Below are 24,092 nucleotides of genomic sequence, written 5' to 3'. Positions count from 1 at the left end.
TTCCAGTTGTTTGGCAGAGGTCATGCTGGATTGACAGCACGGCCAATGTATTCAACCTTTTAAGCTCGGAAAAGAGACTTAAAACCCAGACTTGGACCACACACGCACTCAACTAAATAGCAGGCTAGTGATTGCTTTGCAACGCTTGCAGTTAGCCACTGATTCCATCCAAACCACTCATTGTTGAATTTGCTATTTCCAACTTGTTGTGTAATGTTTTTGTCCAATGGCCGATGAGCAAAAATACGTTTTTATCTATAATTTCTCTTCAAATGACATGGATTGAAAAGGACTTGCCAGAAGATTGTTGACGTGATTCATGTTGATGACTGCTTGTCTAACTTCCTAGCTAAGATTTTGAAAGTATGATGCTGACATGAGCAGTCCAATCAAATCTATGGTAGATATAACGTGATTTAACGTATTTTTATATGTGGCCAATGACCTTGAGCCTTCTTGGATGGGCACTTCTAATGTAACTCTATGGCAGCACCCAAGGGGCTTGAATTTTCGAGCTCTCCCCGTAGATTTGCGGTGATATAGTATCCCCATTAGTGACAGAACACTGAGCCAATCACAGCTCAGCTAGAGTACATTACCAACCTCTACGCAGGCTGCCCCACCACCACCACAGAAAGCACTGAGCTAGGCTGAAATGCCTGCATTTTGGAGAAATGAAGAAAACAAAAAAAAGAGACCATGTTTGTATGAGGCTTTATTAACAAAATGTTTTTTTTTTTACATTGTTTGCAAACTGATATGTGACACGTATTAATGCCAAAATAAAATGAAAACAGGCAAAAAATAAATGTTTTTTAAATGTAATTTTTTTTGCTAAACAGGTCGGCCTCAAAACAAATCAAGTTCTTCCACACTGATCTCAACAAATAATTGCTTTGTGAATGGGGGCATTGTGATGCTGAAACAGGAAAGGGCCTTCCCCAAACTGTTGCCATAAAGTTGGAAGCACAGAATCATCTAGAATGTCAGTATATGCTGTAGCATTAAGATCTCCCTTCACTCCACCTAAGGGGCCTGAACCATGAAAAACAGCCCCAGACCATTATTCCTCCTCCACCAAACTTTACAGTTGGCACTATGCATTCGGGCAGGTAGTGTTCTCCTGGCATCCGCCAAACCCAGATTTGTCCGTCGGACTGGTGAAGAATGATTCATCACTCCAGAGAACCTGTTTCCACTGCTCCAGAATCTGACGCTTGGAATTGCATATGGTGACCTTAGGCTTGTGTGCAGCTATTCGGCCAATGAAACCTATTTCATGAAGCTCCAGACGAACAGTTCTTGTGCTGACGTTGCTTCCAGAGGCAGTTTGGAACTCAGTAGTGACTGAGGACAGACGGTTTTTACACGCTGCGTGCTTCAACACTCGGCGGTCCCATTCTGTGAGCTTGTGTGGCTTACTACTTTGCGGCTGAGCAGTTATTGCTCCTAGACGTTTCCACTTCACAATAACAGCACTTACAGTGGACCGGGACATCTCTAGCTGGGCATACATTTGTACGAACTGACTGGTTGAACAGGTGGCATCCTATGACGGTGCCACAAATGTTTAAGGAGTGTCCACATACTTTTGTGTGTATATATAGTGTAATGTAGCTGTTTGAAAACCAAATTGACCAGAATTTTGCTTAAGAATGGAAGGTTGGAGATTGTCAGAAAATTGATAAGAGCTGAAGAATCTATATTACTTTACTTCAGAAAGGGTTTCACCATAACAGTTTTAAGTGCAGTGGAGAAAGTGCCTGTGAACAGGGTGTGATTAACAATAGCCTGCACTTCTTCAGATATGCAATTAAAAACTGGTTTGGAGAAGGTGGTGGGGATAGGATCGAGAAGGCAGGTAGGGGAAAGGGGGATACCTAGTCAGTTGTACAACTGAATGTCTTCAACTGAAATGAATCAGAGAGGTGTCGGGGGCTGCCTTAATCAACATCCACATCTTCGGCGCCCGGGGAACAGTGGGTTAACTGCTTTGCTCAGGGGTAGAACGGCCACTAGGCTGGCGCCCCTTAGGTAGAAGGCTTAAGTTGTGATTTCACTTTCCTGAGCATGTCTGTGTCAACCAGGGAAAATACATATTTAGTGTCTTTACGTGGTAAGCCAGGGCACATATCAAACTTCTCATCAGGTCTTGCTTGACTGATACCCAGCATAATGTTGGTTATCTTATCACTGAAATATGCCACAATCTCATCACATTTAGATGTGGAGGAAAGTTCACATACTGTAGGTTTGCCTGGGTAGGATTTAATCAGGCCATCAATGGCCGAGAAGAGCACTCTCAATCTAATCTGATTAATAGTGATCAAGTTAGTAAAATGAACCCACCTAGCATTTCTTGGGTTCCCGAGTGGCGCCGCGGTCTAAGGCACTGCATCTCAGTGCAAGAGGTGTCACTACAGTCCCTGGTTCGAATCCAGACTGTATCACATCCGGCCGTGATTTGGAGTCCCATAGGGCTGCGCACAGTTGGCCCGGCGTCGTCGTCCAGGTTTAGCTGGGGTAGGCCGTCATTGTAAATAATAATCGGTTCTTAACTGACTTGCCTCGTTATATATGCCAAGTTTTATCTTTCAGAATATTATAATGGACCTAAAACTTTGACTTTCTCCACATCCGCTCTTCAGAGGTAAGATAGCGTTTCTTAATAATGCGTTCAGTATTACCCTGTGCTATGGGCAACAAGGTAGTAAAACACACAGTGGTGATCAGATAAAGCAACATCAACAATACAGGATATGTCAGTAGAAAGCCCCTTGGTAATAACCAGGTCCAGAGTATGGCCGTGGTTATGGGTGGGCCCAGTAAAAAGCCCCTTGGTAATAACCAGGTCCAGAGTATGGCCGCGGTTATGGGTGGGCCCAGTAAAAAGCCCCTTGGTAATAACCAGGCCCATAGTATGGTTGCGGTTATGGGTGGGCCCAGTAACATGTTGGACAAAGTCCATAGAGCTCAAAAGATTAATACATTCAATGGCCTTGGAGTTAGTCTCTTTGTCAACATGAATATTGAAGTTGCCAAACACAATGATTTTTCATATTTCACAAGGACAATAGACAATAGTTAAGAGAAATCATTAAAGAAAGTGGGTCAGTGCTTTGGTGGCCTATACAGGGTTATGGCCAGCACTGGTGGCTGACATTTAAACAGTATAGCATGATGCTCCCAGGGGGAGGCTGCAATAAGAGCGGCACTACAGTCTGAAGTCAGTCATGTTTCAGTGAGAAACATGCAAATCAACTTTGCGCTCAATAATGAGGTCATTCACGAGACACAATTTACAAATTAAACATGTGTGTTTCGTGAGTCAGCCAGATCAGAGGCAGTAGGGATGATCAGGGATGTTCTCTTGATAAGTGCGTGGATTGGATCATTTTCCTGTCTTGCTAAGCATTCAAAATGTAACGAGTACCTTTAGGTGTCAGGGAAAATGTACACTATTTTCTTTAGGAATGTATTGAAGTAAAAGTTGTCAAAAATAGAAATAGTATAGTACAGATACCCCCCCCAAAAAAACTACTTTAGTACTTTAGAAGTATTTTTTACTTAAGTACTTTACACCACTGACAATTTGTCTCTGATGACAATCCCAAATGCGTACGTTTTGGGTGAATAAAATTCTCTGCTCATTATCAGTCATATCAAATAGCTGCCGGAAACTGAAATAAAAACGACTACATTCTTTCCCCTGTTGTCTTAAACCATTTCTCTGAGTTGTTGGCGGTGACCAGGGTTACTTCTCCAGCCTTCATTGCTCATGTACAGAGAGAGATTATCACCCAGCAGAGTTTAAATGTCAACACAGTACATGGGTGTGCCAGGGTTTGCCACACTGAACCAGTTATGTCACATACTACTGCACACGCAAGGTTCACTTAGGTACATGGAAATCAAAATCAAATCTGTCCAGAAAATCATGTAAATATTTGATCAGAACAAGGCAGGAAAATGTCCTTGTCATTGTGACTTGGCGGGATATTCCTTAGTTGCTTAATAAAAGGTAATTGGGAAACAGTTCCTCCTTTTTCCATGACACCATTGTTGTAAAGTGAGAGCATTCACTGGCCCAGTGTAGGTGACATACCCAGTTTAACTGGTTTCTATTGTCTGGTGAAAGCAACTGAACACTCGGATTTCACAATAGGAAAATCACCAGTGGGAAAAACAACTTATTTCAATGTAAAGTAACAGTGCTTTTATGTTATCTCTAAAAAGTCAAATGAGATTTGTTAAATTCAACTAAAAGAGTTGTAATATTCACATTGTAATCAACCTTCAAAAAACATCATAAATGTGATAAACACCAACAAAATTCACAGCCTCAAAAACAAAACTGTATCGACATTATAAAAAGCCAGGGTCCCAGGAACTCAGAACACGTGACAGTCTCATGTTTAGATGCAAGTCTTCACCTTGTTAAGGTGTAAACATCCATCAATGATCATTATGCAGTGCTGTAGTTCCAGCAAAGAATGATCATCTGAAAGAGAATAGAATACAGCTAAATATTTCAGTATTTACCAAAACAAATGTTTATACACTTCAAGGTGTTTCAGAACATTTTAGCCTTAATTTAAACCATGAAGTCCTGTTGAGATATGCAGTGCTTTTCAAGTGTGTTTGTTACAAAGTGGCCTTAAAATGGATTTAATGTACTTTTTTTGGTCAACAATCTACACAAAATACTTGGTACTTTCTAAGTGGAAGAAAATTTAACACTTAAAAAAAAATCATAGACATTTTATAACTAAAATATAGTTATTGCATAAGTTTTCAGCTCACTGAGTCAATACATGTTAGAAACACCTTTGTCAGCGATTACAGCTGGGAGTATTATTGGGTAAGTCTCTAAGAGTCAGTACAGCTGGGAGTCTTCCTGGGTAAGTCTCTGAGTGATTACAGCTGGGAGTCTTCCTGGGTAAGTCTCTGAGTGATTACAGCTGGGAGTCGTCCTGGGTAAGTCTCTGAGTGATTACAGCTGGGAGTCTTCCTGGGTAAGTCTCTAAGAGTCATTACAGTTGGGAGTCTTCCTGGGTAAGTCTCTAAGAGTCATTACAGCTGGGAGTCTTCCTGGGTAAGTCTCTAAGAGTCATTACAGCTGGGAGTCTTCCTGGGTAAGTCTCTAAGAGTCATTACAGCTGGGAGTCTTCCTGGGTAAGTCTCTAAGAGTGATTACAGCTGGGAGTCTTCCTGGGTAAGTTTCTAAGAGCTTTACACACCTGGATTGTGCAATATTAGCCATTATTCTTTCATAATTCTTCAAGCTCTGTCAAGATGTTGGGGATCATGGCTAGACAGCAATGTTCAAGTCTTGCCATAGATTTTCAAGGAGATAAGTCAAAACTGTAACTCGGCCACTCAGGAACACTAACTGTCTTCTTGGTAAGCAACTCCAGTGTAGATTTGGCCTTGTGTTGTAGGTTATTGTCCTGCTGAAAGGTGAACTCCTCTCCCAGTGTCTGGTGTAAAGCTCCATCCTATTTCTTTGGTGTAAAGCTCCCCAGTATTTGCCGATGTCAAGCAAACCCATACTATGATGCAACCACCACTTTGCTTGAAAATAAGGAGGCAGTTACTCAGTGATATGTTGTGTTGGATTTGCTCCAAGCATAAAAAATTACAGGAAAGACTGTTGTTTAATGCGAGAGCCAAAAGTAGTGGTGTACACCCAGCTTTATCAACAGCTGTAACAAGTTGTCCAGTGTAGGAAATCCTCACTGGTACCCTAGATTATAGAAAGACCCAATTGATGTCCAGGGTGGATCCTCTGTCTTCAAAAAAGTTGTAACTACTACATTTTCACTCCATGTCCATTCTAGACCCACGTCACCAGTCCTCATCTCTACCACCGTATCTCTAAACCCCAGAAGTAGAGGGTCACTTGGGCAGGAAGTCGTCCACCTCCAGGTTGCCGACGTACCAGAAGATAAGGCTGAGAAAGATGATGATGGGTCTGGAGAAGACCAAGAGGTCCCAGAACCTGAAGGGAGCAAAGATGCCCAGGAAGAACAGGATGAGGCCTGTAGCGTCCAGGAAGATGGCTACGAAGAAGAAGAGAAGGCAGCGGCCCAGCTGAGTGTCGGTACAGGTGCTGAGTGTCGGTACAGGTACAGGTGCTGAGTGTAGGTACAGGTGCTGAGTGTCGGTACAGGTACAGGTGCTGAGTGTCAGTACAGGTACAGGTGCTGAGTGTCGGTACAGGTGCTGAGTGTCGGTACAGGTACAGGTGCTGAGTGTCGGTACAGGTACAGGTGCTGAGTGTCGGTACAGGTGCTGAGTGTCGGTGCAGGTACAGGTGCTGAGTGTCGGTACAGGTGCTGAGTGTCGGTACAGGTACAGGTGCAAGTGCTGAGTGTAGGTACAGGTACAGGTGCTGAGTGTCGGTACAGGTGCTGAGTGTCGGTACAGGTGCTGAGTGTCGGTACAGGTGCTGAGTGTAGGTACAGGTACAGGTGCTGAGTGTCGGTACAGGTGCTGAGTGTCGGTACAGGTACAGGTGCTGAGTGTCGGTACAGGTGCTGAGTGTCGGTACAGGTACAGGTGCTGAGTGTCGGTACAGGTGCTGAGTGTAGGTACAGGTACAGGTGCTGAGTGTCGGTACAGGTGCTGAGTGTCGGTACAGGTGCTGAGTGTCGGTACAGGTGCTGAGTGTCGGTACAGGTACAGAGTGTCGGTACAGGTGCTGAGTGTCGGTACAGGTGCTGAGTGTCGGTACAGGTGCTGAGTGTCGGTACAGGTGCTGAGTGTCGGTACAGGTGCTGAGTGACGGTACAGGTACAGGTGCTGAGTGTCGGTACAGGTGCTGAGTGTAGGTACAGGTACAGGTGCTGAGTGCTGGTACAGGTGCTGAGTGTCGGTACAGGTACAGGTGCTGAGTGTCGGTACAGGTGCTGAGTGTCGGTACAGGTACAGGTGCTGAGTGTAGGTACAGGTGCTGAGTGTCGGTACAGGTGCTGAGTGTCGGTACAGGTGCTGAGTGTAGGTACAGGTGCTGAGTGTAGGTACAGGTGCTGAGTGTAGGTACAGGTGCTGAGTGTAGGTACAGGTGCTGAGTGTAGGTACAGGTGCTGAGTGTAGGTACAGGTGCTGAGTGTAGGTACAGGTGCTGAGTGTAGGTACAGGTACAGGTGCTGAGTGTAGGTACAGGTACAGGTGCTGAGTGGGTACAGGTACAGGTGCTGAGTGGGTACAGGTACAGGTGCTGAGTGTAGGTACAGGTACAGGTGTTGAGTGTAGGTACAGGTGCTGAGTGTAGGTACAGGTGCTGAGTGTAGGTACAGGTGCTGAGTATCGGTACAGGTACAGGTGCTGAGTGTCGGTACAGGTACAGGTGCAAGTGCTGAGTGTCGGTACAGGTACAGGTGCAAGTGCTGAGTGTCGGTACAGGTACAGGTGCTGAGTGTCGGTACAGGTACAGGTGCAAGTGCTGAGTGTAGGTACAGGTACAGGTGCTGAGTGTCGGTACAGGTGCTGAGTGTCGGTACAGGTACAGGTGCTGAGTGTCGGTACAGGTGCTGAGTGTAGGTACAGGTACAGGTGCTGAGTGTCGGTACAGGTGCTGAGTGTCGGTACAGGTACAGGTGCTGAGTGTCGGTACAGGTACATGTGCTGAGTGTCGGTACAGGTGCTGAGTGTAGGTACAGGTACAGGTGCTGAGTGTCGGTACAGGTGCTGAGTGTCGGTACAGGTGCTGAGTGTCGGTACAGGTGCTGAGTGTCGGTACAGGTGCTGAGTGTCGGTACAGGTGCTGAGTGTCGGTACAGGTACAGGTGCTGAGTGTCGGTACAGGTGCTGAGTGTCGGTACAGGTGCTGAGTGTCGGTACAGGTGCTGAGTGTCGGTACAGGTGCTGAGTGACGGTACAGGTACAGGTGCTGAGTGTCGGTACAGGTGCTGAGTGTAGGTACAGGTACAGGTGCTGAGTGCTGGTACAGGTGCTGAGTGTCGGTACAGGTACAGGTGCTGAGTGTCGGTACAGGTGCTGAGTGTCGGTACAGGTACAGGTGCTGAGTGTAGGTACAGGTGCTGAGTGTCGGTACAGGTGCTGAGTGTAGGTACAGGTGCTGAGTGTAGGTACAGGTGCTGAGTGTCGGTACAGGTGCTGAGTGTCGGTACAGGTACAGGTGCTGAGTGTCGGTACAGGTACAGGTGCTGAGTGTCGGTACAGGTGCTGAGTGTAGGTACAGGTACAGGTGCTGAGTGTCGGTACAGGTACAGGTGCTGAGTGTCGGTACAGGTGCTGAGTGTCGGTACAGGTACAGGTGCTGAGTGTAGGTACAGGTGCTGAGTGTCGGTACAGGTGCTGAGTGTAGGTACAGGTGCTGAGTGTAGGTACAGGTGCTGAGTGTAGGTACAGGTGCTGAGTGTAGGTACAGGTGCTGAGTGTCGGTACAGGTGCTGAGTGTCGGTACAGGTGCTGAGTGTCGGTACAGGTGCTGAGTGACTGTACAGGTACAGGTGCTGAGTGTCGGTACAGATGCTGAGTGTCGGTACAGGTACAGGTGCTGAGTGTCGGTACAGGTGCTGAGTGTCGGTACAGGTGCTGAGTGTCGGTACAGGTGCTGAGTGTAGGTACAGGTGCTGAGTGTAGGTACAGGTGCTGAGTGTAGGTACAGGTGCTGAGTGTAGGTACAGGTGCTGAGTGTAGGTACAGGTGCTGAGTGTAGGTACAGGTGCTGAGTGTAGGTACAGGTACAGGTGCTGAGTGTAGGTACAGGTGCTGAGTGTAGGTACAGGTGCTGAGTGTAGGTACAGGTGCTGAGTATCGGTACAGGTACAGAGCGTAGGTAGAGGTACAGGTGCTGAGTATCGGTACAGGTACAGAGTGTCGGTACAGGTGCTGAGTGTCGGTACAGGTGCTGAGTGTAGGTACAGGTACAGGTGCTGAGTGGGTACAGGTACAGGTGCTGAGTGGGTACAGGTACAGGTGCTGAGTGTAGGTACAGGTACAGGTGCTGAGTGTAGGTACAGGTACAGGTGTTGAGTGTAGGTACAGGTGCTGAGTGTAGGTACAGGTGCTGAGTGTAGGTACAGGTGCTGAGTATCGGTACAGGTACAGAGCGTAGGTAGAGGTACAGGTGCTGAGTATCGGTACAGGTACAGAGTGTCGGTACAGGTACAGGTGCTGAGTGTCGGTCCAGGTGCTGAGTGTCGGTCCAGGTGCTGAGTGTCGGTCCAGGTGCTGAGTGTCGGTCCAGGTGCTGAGTGTCGGTCCAGGTGCTGAGTATAGGTACAGGTGCTGAGTATAGGTACAGGTGCTGAGTATAGGTACAGGTGCTGAGTGTCGGTACAGGTGCTGAGTGTCGGTACAGGTGCTGAGTGTCGGTACAGGTGCTGAGTGTCGGTACAGGTGCTGAGTGTCGGTACAGGTGCTGAGTGTCGGTACAGGTGCTGAGTGTCGGTACAGGTGCTGAGTGTCGGTACAGGTGCTGAGTGTCGGTACAGGTACAGGTGCTGAGTGTCGGTACAGGTACAGGTGCTGAGTGTCGGTACAGGTGCTGAGTGTCGGTACAGGTGCAGGTGCTGAGTGTCGGTACAGGTGCTGAGTGTCGGTACAGGTACAGGTGCTGAGTGTAGGTACAGGTACAGGTGCTGAGTGTCGGTACAGGTACAGGTGCTGAGTGTAGGTACAGGTACAGGTGCTGAGTGTAGGTACAGGTACAGGTGCTGAGTGTCGGTACAGGTACAGGTGCTGAGTGTCGGTACAGGTACAGGTGCTGAGTGTCGGTACAGGTGCTGAGTGTAGGTACAGGTACAGGTGCTGAGTGTCGGTACAGGTGCTGAGTGTCGGTACAGGTGCTGAGTGTCGGTACAGGTGCTGAGTGTCGGTACAGGTACAGGTGCTGAGTGTCGGTACAGGTACAGGTGCTGAGTGTCGGTACAGGTACAGGTGCTGAGTGTCGGTACAGGTACAGGTGCTGAGTGTCGGTACAGGTGCTGATTGTCGGTACAGGTGCTGAGTGTAGGTACAGGTACAGGTGCTGAGTGTCGGTACAGGTACAGGTGCTGAGTGTCGGTACAGGTGCTGAGTGTAGGTACAGGTACTGAGTGTAGGTACAGGTACAGGTGCTGAGTGTCGGTACAGGTACAGGTGCTGAGTGTAGGTACAGGTACAGGTGCTGAGTGTCGGTACAGGTACAGGTGCTGAGTGTCGGTACAGGTACAGGTGCTGAGTGTCGGTACAGGTGCTGAGTGTCGGTACAGGTACAGGTGCTGAGTGTAGGTACAGGTGCTGAGTGTCGGTACAGGTACAGGTGCTGAGTGTCGGTACAGGTGCTGATTGTCGGTACAGGTGCTGAGTGTAGGTACAGGTGCTGAGTGTCGGTACAGGTACAGGTGCTGAGTGTCGGTACAGGTACAGGTGCTGAGTGTCGGTACAGGTGCTGAGTGTCGGTACAGGTGCAGGTGCTGAGTGTCGGTACAGGTGCTGAGTGTCGGTACAGGTACAGGTGCTGAGTGTCGGTACAGGTACAGGTGCTGAGTGTAGGTACAGGTACAGGTGCTGAGTGTCGGTACAGGTACAGGTGCTGAGTGTCGGTACAGGTGCTGAGTGTAGGTACAGGTACAGGTGCTGAGTGTCGGTACAGGTGCTGAGTGTCGGTACAGGTGCTGAGTGTCGGTACAGGTGCTGAGTGTCGGTACAGGTACAGGTGCTGAGTGTCGGTACAGGTGCTGAGTGTCGGTACAGGTACAGGTGCTGAGTGTCGGTACAGGTGCTGAGTGTAGGTACAGGTACAGGTGCTGAGTGTCGGTACAGGTACAGGTGCTGAGTGTAGGTACAGGTGCTGAGTGTCGGTACAGGTGCTGAGTGTAGGTACAGGTACTGAGTGTCGGTACAGGTGCTGAGTGTAGGTACAGGTACAGGTGCTGAGTGTCGGTACAGGTACAGGTGCTGAGTGTCGGTACAGGTGCTGAGTGTAGGTACAGGTGCTGAGTGTCGGTACAGGTGCTGAGTGTCGGTACAGGTGCTGAGTGTAGGTACAGGTACAGGTGCTGAGTGTAGGTACAGGTGCTGAGTGTCGGTACAGGTACAGGTGCTGAGTGTCGGTACAGGTGCTGAGTGTCGGTACAGGTGCTGAGTGTCGGTACAGGTACAGGTGCTGAGTGTCGGTACAGGTACAGGTGCTGAGTGTCGGTACAGGTGCTGAGTGTAGGTACAGGTGCTGAGTGTCGGTACAGGTACAGGTGCTGAGTGTCGGTACAGGTACAGGTGCTGAGTGTCGGTACAGGTGCTGAGTGTCGGTACAGGTGCTGAGTGTCGGTACAGGTGCTGAGTGTCGGTACAGGTGCTGAGTGTCGGTACAGGTGCTGAGTGTAGGTACAGGTGCTGAGTGTCGGTACAGGTGCTGAGTGCCGGTACAGGTGCTGAGTGTCGGTACAGGTGCTGAGTGTCGGTACAGGTGCTGAGTGTCGGTACAGGTGCTGAGTGTCGGTACAGGTGCTGAGTGTCGGTACAGGTACAGGTGCTGAGTGTCGGTACAGGTACAGTTGCTGAGTAGGTACAGGTGCTGAGTGTTGGTACTGGTGCCGGTGCTGGTGCTGAGTGCCGGTACAGGGTTGAGAGAGTCTGCCGTGAAGGTATTTCTCCTTCTACCACTGTGTGTACTTTAAATACCTCTTCTAATGCTTATTTCTATGGCTGCTATCTATTTTCCCTTGCATTCACTGCTACAATAAAACAATTTAGATGTTTACACTAGGATAATAATCATACATACACTGAGTACACAAAACATTAAGAACACCTGCTCTTTCCATGACATAGACTGACCAGGTGAAACTCAATATGAGGAAAGTTTTCCTAATGTTTGTTATACTAAGTGTATATATCCCCCGTGTACATTATCTGCGTTGTTCAGGTAATCTACCCTACACTACAGTGCATCGGACTGGATTACGAGGCAGCAAGAGGATGCGTTTTAAAGACCCTGGTACATTCTATCAAACATCACATAACGGCCCTGGTACATTCCAATGAGCTGGAGCTATCAAACATTACATAACGGCCCTGGTACATTCCAATGAGCTGGAGCTATCAAACATCACATAACGGCCCTGGTACATTCCAATGAGCTGGAGCTGTCAAACATCACATAACGGCCCTGGTACATTCTATCAAACATCACATAACGGCCCTGGTACATTCTATCAAACATCACATAACGGCCCTGGTACATTCTATCAAACATCACATAACGGCCCTGGTACATTCCAATGAGCTGGAGCTATCAGACATCACATAACGGCCCTGGTACATTCCAATGAGCTGGAGCTATCAGACATCACATAACGGCCCTGGTACATTCCAATGAGCTGGAGCTATCAGACATCACATAACGGCCCTGGTACATTCCAATGAGCTGGAGCTATCAGACATCACATAACGGCCCTGGTACATTCCAATGAGCTGGAGCTATCAGACATCACATAACGGCCCTGGTACATTCCAATGAGCTGGAGCTATCAAGCATCACATAACGGCCCTGGTACATTCCAATGAGCTGGAGCTATCAAACATCACATAACGGCCCTGGTACATTCCAATGAGCTGGAGCTATCAAGCATCACATAACGGCCCTGGTACATTCCAATGAGCTGGAGCTATCAAACATCACATAACGGCCCTGGTACATTCCAATGAGCTGGAGCTATCAAACATCACATAACGGCCCTGGTACATTCCAATGAGCTGGAGCTATCAAACATTACATAACGGCCCTGGTACATTCCAATGAGCTGGAGCTATCAAACATCACATAACGGCCCTGGTACATTCCAATGAGCTGGAGCTATCAAACATCACATAACGGCCCTGGTACATTCCAATGAGCTGGAGCTATCAAACATCACATAACGGCCCTGGTACATTCCAATGAGCTGGAGCTATCAAACATCACATAACGGCCCTGGTACATTCCAATGAGCTGGAGCTATCAAACATCACATAACGGCCCTGGTACATTCCAATGAGCTGGAGCTATCAAACATTACATAACGGCCCTGGTACATTCCAATGAGCTGGAGCTATCAAACATCACATAACGGCCCTGGTACATTCCAATGAGCTGGAGCTATCAAACATCACATAACGGCCCTGGTACATTCCAATGAGCTGGAGCTATCAAACATCACATAACGGCCCTGGTACATTCCAATGAGCTGGAGCTATCAAACATCACATAACGGCCCTGGTACATTCCAATGAGCTGGAGCTATCAAACATCACATAACGGCCCTGGTACATTCCAATGAGCTGGAGCTATCAAACATCACATAACGGCCCTGGTACATTCCAATGAGCTGGAGCTATCAAACATTACATAACGGCCCTGGTACATTCCAATGAGCTGGAGCTATCAAACATCACATAACGGCCCTGGTACATTCTATCAAACATCACATAACGGCCCTGGTACATTCTATCAAACATTACATAACGGCCCTGGTACATTCTATCAAACATTACATAACGGCCCTGGTACATTCTATCAAACATTACATAACGGCCCTGGTACATTCCAATGAGCTGGAGCTATCAAACATCACATAACGGCCCTGGTACATTCCAATGAGCTGGAGCTATCAAACATCACATAACGGCCCTGGTACATTCCAATGAGCTGGAGCTATCAAGCATCACATAACGGCCCTGGTACATTCCAATGAGCTGGAGCTATCAAACATCACATAACGGCCCTGGTACATTCCAATGAGCTGGAGCTATCAAACATCACATAACGGCCCTGGTACATTCCAATGAGCTGGAGCTATCAAACATCACATAACGGCCCTGGTACATTCCAATGAGCTGGAGCTATCAAACATTACATAACGGCCCTGGTACATTCCAATGAGCTGGAGCTATCAAACATCACATAACGGCCCTGGTACATTCTATCAAACATCACATAACGGCCCTGGTACATTCCAATGAGCTGGAGCTATCAAACATCACATAACGGCCCTGGTACATTCTATCAAACATTACATAACGGCCCTGGTACATTCTATCAAACATTACATAACGGCCCTGGTACATTCTATCAAACATTACATAACGGCCCTGGTACATTCCAATGAGCTGGAGCTATCAAACATCACATAACGGCCCTGGTACATTCCAATGAGCTGGAGCTATCAAGCATCACATAACGGCCCTGGTACACTCCAATGAGCTGGAGCTATCAAACATCACATAACGGCCCTGGTACATTCCAATGAGCTGGAGCTATCAAACATCACATAACGGCCCTGGTACATTCCAATGAGCTGGAGCTATCAAACATCACATAACGGCCCTGGTACATTCCAATGAGCTGGAGCTGTCAAACATCACATAACGGCCCTGGTACATTCCAATGAGCTGGAGCTGTCAAACATCACATAACGGCCCTGGTACATTCCAATGAGCTGGAGCTGTCAAACATCACATAACGGCCCTGGTACATTCCAATGAGCTGGAGCTATCAAACATCACATAACGGCCCTGGTACATTCCAATGAGCTGGAGCTATCAAACATCACATAACGGCCCTGGTACATTCCAATGAGCTGGAGCTATCAAACATCACATAACGGCCCTGGTACATTCCAATGAGCTGGAGCTATCAAACATCACATAACGGCCCTGGTACATTCCAATGAGCTGGAGCTATCAAACATCACATAACGGCCCTGGTACATTCCAATGAGCTGGAGCTATCAGACATCACATAACGGCCCTGGTACATTCCAATGAGCTGGAGCTATCAAGCATCACATAACGGCCCTGGTACATTCCAATGAGCTGGAGCTATCAAACATTACATAACGGCCCTGGTACATTCCAATGAGCTGGAGCTATCAAGCATCACATAACGGCCCTGGTACATTCCAATGAGCTGGAGCTATCAAACATCACATAACGGCCCTGGTACATTCCAATGAGCTGGAGCTATCAAACATCACATAACGGCCCTGGTACATTCCAATGAGCTGGAGCTATCAAACATTACATAACGGCCCTGGTACATTCCAATGAGCTGGAGCTATCAAACATCACATAACGGCCCTGGTACATTCCAATGAGCTGGAGCTATCAAACATCACATAACGGCCCTGGTACATTCTATCAAACATTACATAACGGCCCTGGTACATTCTATCAAACATTACATAACGGCCCTGGTACATTCTATCAAACATTACATAACGGCCCTGGTACATTCCAATGAGCTGGAGCTATCAAACATCACATAACGGCCCTGGTACATTCCAATGAGCTGGAGCTATCAAACATCACATAACGGCCCTGGTACATTCCAATGAGCTGGAGCTATCAAGCATCACATAACGGCCCTGGTACATTCCAATGAGCTGGAGCTATCAAGCATCACATAACGGCCCTGGTACATTCCAATGAGCTGGAGCTATCAAACATCACATAACGGCCCTGGTACATTCCAATGAGCTGGAGCTATCAAACATCACATAACGGCCCTGGTACATTCCAATGAGCTGGAGCTATCAAACATCACATAACGGCCCTGGTACATTCTATCAAACATCACATAACGGCCCTGGTACATTCCAATGAGCTGGAGCTATCAAACATCACATAACGGCCCTGGTACATTCCAATGAGCTGGAGCTATCAAACATCACATAACGGCCCTGGTACATTCCAATGAGCTGGAGCTATCAAGCATCACATAACGGCCCTGGTACATTCCAATGAGCTGGAGCTATCAAACATCACATAACGGCCCTGGTACATTCCAATGAGCTGGAGCTATCAAACATCACATAACGGCCCTGGTACATTCCAATGAGCTGGAGCTATCAAACATCACATAACGGCCCTGGTACATTCTATCAAACATCACATAACGGCCCTGGTACATTCCAATGAGCTGGAGCTATCAAACATCACATAACGGCCCTGGTACATTCCAATGAGCTGGAGCTATCAAACATCACATAACGGCCCTGGTACATTCCAATGAGCTGGAGCTATCAAGCATCACATAACGGCCCTGGTACACTCCAATGAGCTGGAGCTATCAAACATCACATAACGGCCCTGGTACATTCCAATGAGCTGGAGCTATCAAACATCACATAACGGCCCTGGTACATTCCAATGAGCTGGAGCTATCAAACATCACATAACGGCCCTGGTACATTCCAATGAGCTGGAGCTGTCAAACATCACATAACGGCCCTGGTACATTCCAATGAGCTGGAGCTGTCAAACATCACATAACGGCCCTGGTACATTCCAATGAGCTGGAGCTATCAAACATCACATAACGGCCCTGGTACATTCCAATGAGCTGGAGCTATCAAACATCACATAACGGCCCTGGTACATTCCAATGAGCTGGAGCTATCAAACATCACATAACGGCCCTGGTACATTCCAATGAGCTGGAGCTATCAAACATCACATAACGGCCCTGGTACATTCCAATGAGCTGGAGCTATCAAACATCACATAACGGCCCTGGTACATTCCAATGAGCTGGAGCTATCAGACATCACATAACGGCCCTGGTACATTCCAATGAGCTGGAGCTATCAAGCATCACATAACGGCCCTGGTACATTCCAATGAGCTGGAGCTATCAAACATTACATAACGGCCTTGGTACATTCCAATGAGCTGGAGCTATCAAGCATCACATAACGGCCCTGGTACATTCCAATGAGCTGGAGCTATCAAACATCACATAACGGCCCTGGTACATTCCAATGAGCTGGAGCTATCAAACATCACATAACGGCCCTGGTACATTCCAATGAGCTGGAGCTATCAAACATTACATAACGGCCCTGGTACATTCCAATGAGCTGGAGCTATCAAACATCACATAACGGCCCTGGTACATTCCAATGAGCTGGAGCTATCAAACATCACATAACGGCCCTGGTACATTCTATCAAACATTACATAACGGCCCTGGTAGATTCTATCAAACATTACATAACGGCCCTGGTACATTCTATCAAACATTACATAACGGCCCTGGTACATTCCAATGAGCTGGAGCTATCAAACATCACATAACGGCCCTGGTACATTCCAATGAGCTGGAGCTATCAAACATCACATAACGGCCCTGGTACATTCCAATGAGCTGGAGCTATCAAGCATCACATAACGGCCCTGGTACATTCCAATGAGCTGGAGCTATCAAGCATCACATAACGGCCCTGGTACATTCCAATGAGCTGGAGCTATCAAACATCACATAACGGCCCTGGTACATTCCAATGAGCTGGAGCTATCAAACATCACATAACGGCCCTGGTACATTCCAATGAGCTGGAGCTATCAAACATCACATAACGGCCCTGGTACATTCTATCAAACATCACATAACGGCCCTGGTACATTCCAATGAGCTGGAGCTATCAAACATCACATAACGGCCCTGGTACATTCCAATGAGCTGGAGCTATCAAACATCACATAATGGCCCTGGTACATTCCAATGAGCTGGAGCTATCAAGCATCACATAACGGCCCTGGTACATTCCAATGAGCTGGAGCTATCAAACATCACATAACGGCCCTGGTACATTCCAATGAGCTGGAGCTATCAAACATTACATAACGGCCCTGGTACATTCCAATGAGCTGGAGCTATCAAACATCACATAACGGCCCTGGTACATTCCAATGAGCTGGAGCTATCAAACATCACATAACGGCCCTGGTACATTCTATCAAACATTACATAACGGCTCTGGTACATTCTATCAAACATTACATAACGGCCCTGGTACATTCTATCAAACATTACATAACGGCCCTGGTACATTCCAATGAGCTGGAGCTATCAAACATCACATAACGGCCCTGGTACATTCCAATGAGCTGGAGCTATCAAACATCACATAACGGCCCTGGTACATTCCAATGAGCTGGAGCTATCAAGCATCACATAACGGCCCTGGTACATTCCAATGAGCTGGAGCTATCAAGCATCACATAACGGCCCTGGTACATTCCAATGAGCTGGAGCTATCAAACATCACATAACGGCCCTGGTACATTCCAATGAGCTGGAGCTATCAAACATCACATAACGGCCCTGGTACATTCCAATGAGCTGGAGCTATCAAACATCACATAACGGCCCTGGTACATTCTATCAAACATCACATAACGGCCCTGGTACATTCCAATGAGCTGGAGCTATCAAACATCACATAACGGCCCTGGTACATTCCAATGAGCTGGAGCTATCAAACATCACATAACGGCCCTGGTACATTCCAATGAGCTGGAGCTATCAAGCATCACATAACGGCCCTGGTACATTCCAATGAGCTGGAGCTATCAAACATCACATAACGGCCCTGGTACATTCCAATGAGCTGGAGCTATCAAACATCACATAACGGCCCTGGTACATTCCAATGAGCTGGAGCTATCAAACATCACATAACGGCCCTGGTACATTCCAATGAGCTGGAGCTGTCAAACATCACATAACGGCCCTGGTACATTCCAATGAGCTGGAGCTGTCAAACATCACATAACGGCCCTGGTACATTCCAATGAGCTGGAGCTGTCAAACATCACATAACGGCCCTGGTACATTCCAATGAGCTGGAGCTGTCAAACATCACATAACGGCCCTGGTACATTCCAATGAGCTGGAGCTATCAAACATCACATAACGGCCCTGGTACATTCCAATGAGCTGGAGCTATCAAACATCACATAACGGCCCTGGTACATTCCAATGAGCTGGAGCTATCAAACATCACATAACGGCCCTGGTACATTCCAATGAGCTGGAGCTATCAAACATCACATAACGGCCCTGGTACATTCCAATGAGCTGGAGCTATCAAACATCACATAACGGCCCTGGTACATTCCAATGAGCTGGAGCTATCAAGCATCACATAACGGCCCTGGTACATTCCAATGAGCTGGAGCTATCAAGCATCACATAACGTCCCTGGTACATTCCAATGAGCTGGAGCTATCAAACATCACATAACGGCCCTGGTACATTCCAATGAGCTGGAGCTATCAAACATCACATAACGGCCCTGGTACATTCCAATGAGCTGGAGCTATCAAGCATCACATAACGGCCCTGGTACATTCCAATGAGCTGGAGCTATCAAACATCACATAACGGCCCTGGTACATTCCAATGAGCTGGAGCTATCAAGCATCACATAACGGCCCTGGTACATTCCAATGAGCTGGAGCTATCAAACATCACATAACGGCCCTGGTACATTCCAATGAGCTGGAGCTATCAAACATCACATAACGGCCCTGGTACATTCCAATGAGCTGGAGCTATCAAGCATCACATAACGGCCCTGGTACATTCCAATGAGCTGGAGCTATCAAACATCACATAACGGCCCTGGTACATTCCAATGAGCTGGAGCTATCAAACATCACATAACGGCCCTGGTACATTCCAATGAGCTGGAGCTATCAAACATCACATAACGGCCCTGGTACATTCCAATGAGCTGGAGCTATCAAACATTACATAACGGCCCTGGTACATTCCAATGAGCTGGAGCTATCAAACATCACATAACGGCCCTGGTACATTCCAATGAGCTGGAGCTATCAAACATCACATAACGGCCCTGGTACATTCCAATGAGCTGGAGCTATCAAACATCACATAACGGCCCTGGTACATTCCAATGAGCTGGAGCTATCAAACATCACATAACGGCCCTGGTACATTCCAATGAGCTGGAGCTATCAAACATCACATAACGGCCCTGGTACATTCCAATGAGCTGGAGCTATCAAGCATCACATAACGGCCCTGATACATTCCAATGAGCTGGAGCTATCAAACATCACATAACGGCCCTGGTACATTCCAATGAGCTGGAGCTATCAAGCATCACATAACGGCCCTGGTACATTCCAATGAGCTGGAGCTATCAAACATCACATAACGGCCCTGGTACATTCCAATGAGCTGGAGCTATCAAACATCACATAACGGCCCTGGTACATTCCAATGAGCTGGAGCTATCAAACATCACATAACGGCCCTGGTACATTCCAATGAGCTGGAGCTATCAAACATCACATAACGGCCCTGGTACATTCCAATGAGCTGGAGCTATCAAACATCACATAACGGCCCTGGTACATTCCAATGAGCTGGAGCTATCAAACATTACATAACGGCCCTGGTACATTCCAATGAGCTGGAGCTATCAAGCATCACATAAAGGCCCTGGTACATTCCAATGAGCTGGAGCTATCAAACATCACATAACGGCCCTGGTACATTCCAATGAGCTGGAGCTATCAAGCATCACATAACGGCCCTGGTACATTCCAATGAGCTGGAGCTATCAAACATCACATAACGGCCCTGGTACATTCCAATGAGCTGGAGCTATCAAGCTTCACATAACGGCCCTGGTACATTCCAATGAGCTGGAGCTATCAAACATCACATAACGGCCCTGGTACATTCCAATGAGCTGGAGCTGTCAAACATCACATAACGGCCCTGGTACATTCCAATGAGCTGGAGCTATCAAACATCACATAACGGCCCTGGTACATTCCAATGAGCTGGAGCTATCAAACATCACATAACGGCCCTGGTACATTCCAATGAGCTGGAGCTGTCAAACATCACATAACGGCCCTGGTACATTCCAATGAGCTGGAGCTATCAAACATCACATAACGGCCCTGGTACATTCCAATGAGCTGGAGCTATCAAACATCACATAACGGCCCTGGTACATTCTATCAAACATCACATAACGGCCCTGGTACATTCCAATGAGCTGGAGCTATCAAACATCACATAACGGCCCTGGTACATTCCAATGAGCTGGAGCTATCAAACATTACATAACGGCCCTGGTACATTCCAATGAGCTATCAAACATCACATAACGGCCCTGGTACATTCCAATGAGCTGGAGCTATCAAACATTACATAACGGCCCTGGTACATTCCAATGAGCTGGAGCTATCAAGCATCACATAAAGGCCCTGGTACATTCCAATGAGCTGGAGCTATCAAACATCACATAACGGCCCTGGTACATTCCAATGAGCTGGAGCTATCAAGCATCACATAACGGCCCTGGTACATTCCAATGAGCTGGAGCTATCAAACATCACATAACGGCCCTGGTACATTCCAATGAGCTGGAGCTATCAAGCTTCACATAACGGCCCTGGTACATTCCAATGAGCTGGAGCTATCAAACATCACATAACGGCCCTGGTACATTCCAATGAGCTGGAGCTGTCAAACATCACATAACGGCCCTGGTACATTCCAATGAGCTGGAGCTATCAAACATCACATAACGGCCCTGGTACATTCCAATGAGCTGGAGCTATCAAACATCACATAACGGCCCTGGTACATTCCAATGAGCTGGAGCTGTCAAACATCACATAACGGCCCTGGTACATTCCAATGAGCTGGAGCTATCAAACATCACATAACGGCCCTGGTACATTCCAATGAGCTGGAGCTATCAAACATCACATAACGGCCCTGGTACATTCTATCAAACATCACATAACGGCCCTGGTACATTCCAATGAGCTGGAGCTATCAAACATCACATAACGGCCCTGGTACATTCCAATGAGCTGGAGCTATCAAACATCACATAACGGCCCTGGTACATTCCAATGAGCTGGAGCTATCAAACATCACATAACGGCCCTGGTACATTCCAATGAGCTGGAGCTATCAAACATCACATAACGGCCCTGGTACATTCCAATGAGCTGGAGCTATCAAACATCACATAGCTCCTATAGCAGGACTGCTGCCAGGGGGAGGCGTGTTTATGTCTCACTAATGATGACAAGACAAGAGGTGAAATGTTCTTCTACCTCGTTACCGTTGGGTTTTGGACATCTGTCCTTAACATAACCACATACCAACACTAGGTTGGTTAGGTGTTTATCCTAGACCTTTACAGGTGGATTTAAATGTTGGGGAATGATCATGTTTGGCAGAGGCATGAGAATGTTTGTAAAGATGTATTTATTTATTTTTTTACAGGTAACAAGCCAGTTTCTGGAATGGAGATGTAACCCTTGTGCCGGTGTGTATTCAGCTCGGTTCAGAATGTTGCAGATAGGATTTTCTGTTCTATTCATTATATTTCTATCTGTTCTACATGATACATTCTATATCGTCTCAGTGTGTGTGTAGGGAATATGTTATCAGTATAACCAGTGGCAGACAAACAGCTTAGTGCAAGCAAAACAACCCAGACAGGTGTAGCATTGATCTGCCAACCAGACACAAACACAAACACGAATAAAGGATCTGAGCTAGGGAAGATGTTTTGATTTGTTAATGTCCCTCAAATGGATTTAGAATATTATAATTATCTAATTCCTTCTCTCTTTCTGGAACAACAATTTGTCTGAATAACACCGACTTCTAGCAGAAGTGGAATCCAATATCTGTGTTGTTGTGCGAGCTATCCAGTCACAGACGTCTGATTAAGAACCCAGACAAATGGCGTTATTATTTTCTAAAAAAAAACATCTTCAAAACGGACCATGTAAAATTCAGGACATAAAATAATCTAGTTATTTATCCATTTACAAGTAAAAATTCACAGACATTTCTATCCTTTGTGCAGGGCCCGGAGATTGCTTCAGCGCGGGGCCTCTCCCTGAATGAAAGTAGTCTTCTATATTTAAAGTGTCTTTAGTTCATACAGGCGAAAAGGTTTACAGTCTGTATGGATTTAAAAAGCAGCGCTTGGGTAGGAGCGGGGCATACTTTCTTCAAAACCCGAGAACCAGAGATCACCTGCAACAGAGGAAAAGAGCAAGTGAGAATGAGAACACCAAGAAGACAAAAACATCTGAAAGAAAATAATGGTTTTAGTCACCTGTATTTCCTAGCACTGTGTTATTTCGCAACGTCCCTTCTGGGACAATAAAGATTTATTGATTCAAATGTTCCAGTCACCATGTTATATCACATGGACAGATGAGAGATGGTTAGGAGTGTCTACATGTTCCTAAACGAGATGAAGCAATAGTATGTGCCTACATGACCCGTATCCTAAAGCTACTGTATGTAACGCTATAGAATGCCTCAAAAAGTGATGAGGTAACAGGACTCACTGTTCTTTTCGGTCTAAATGACTCGGAGGATCGCATGAGAACATTTCAATACAATCTCACTGGACACATGCACAGGACAATGAATGATACACACTGTCAAGTACACTGAAAAAAAATATAAAAATGCAACAATTTCAAAGATTTCACTGAGTTACAGTTCTTTAAGGAAATCAGATAATTGAAATAAAATCATTAGGCCCAAATCTATGTATTTCACATGACTGGGAATACAGCTATGCATGTTGGTCGAAGATAACTTTTAAAAAAGGTAAAGGACGTGGATCAGAAAACCAGTCAGTATCTGGTGTGACCACCATTTTCCTCATACAGAACTCCTTCACATAGAGTTGATCAGGCTGTTGATTGTGGCCTGTGGAATGTTGTCCCAACTCCTCTTCAATGGCTGTGAAAAGTTGCTGGATATTGGCGGGACCTGGAACACGCTGTCATACACGTCGACCCAGAGCATCCCAAACATGCTCAAATGGGTGACATGTCTGGTGAGTATGCAGGCCATGGAACAACTGGGACATTTTCAGCTTCCAGGAATTGTGTACAGATCCTTGCGACATGGGGCCGTGTATTATCATGCTGAAACATGAGATGATGGTGGCAGATGAATGGCACGACAATGGGCCTCAAGATCTTGTCACGATATCTTTGTGCATTCAAATTGCCATCGATAAAATGCAATTGTGTTCGTTGTCCGTAGCTTATGCCTGCCCATACCATAACTCCACCGTCCCCGCGCTGTCTGCCATCAGCCCGGTACAGTTGAAACCCGGGATTAATCTGTGAAGAGCACACTTCTCCAGCGTGCCAGTGGCCATTGAAAGTGAGCATTTGCCCACTGAAGTTGGTTACGACGCCGAACTGCAGTCAGGTCAAGGCCCTGGTGAGGACAACGAGCACGCAGATGAGCTTCCCTGAGACAGTTTCTGACAGTT

General features: G+C 46.9%; 1 long non-coding RNA gene across 2 annotated transcripts in view; it reads left to right on the top strand.

The window, feature by feature from the left end:
* The window catches only part of LOC120046089, a 43,585-nt gene extending 20,612 nt beyond the window's left edge, over positions 1–22,973 (top strand). For both annotated transcript variants that reach the window (XR_005476770.1, XR_005476771.1), the window contains exons 2-3: positions 5,841–6,128; positions 22,061–22,973. This is a non-coding gene — a long non-coding RNA (uncharacterized LOC120046089). The remainder of the gene's footprint in view (positions 1–5,840; positions 6,129–22,060) is intronic.
* The last annotated feature ends 1,119 nt before the right edge of the window (positions 22,974–24,092 follow it).

This window comes from Salvelinus namaycush, chromosome 4 (genome assembly GCF_016432855.1).
Source record: "Salvelinus namaycush isolate Seneca chromosome 4, SaNama_1.0, whole genome shotgun sequence".
NCBI lineage: Eukaryota > Metazoa > Chordata > Actinopteri > Salmoniformes > Salmonidae > Salvelinus > Salvelinus namaycush.
Note: the sequence above shows the minus strand (reverse complement) of the source record. Positions and strands in the feature narration are given on the sequence as shown.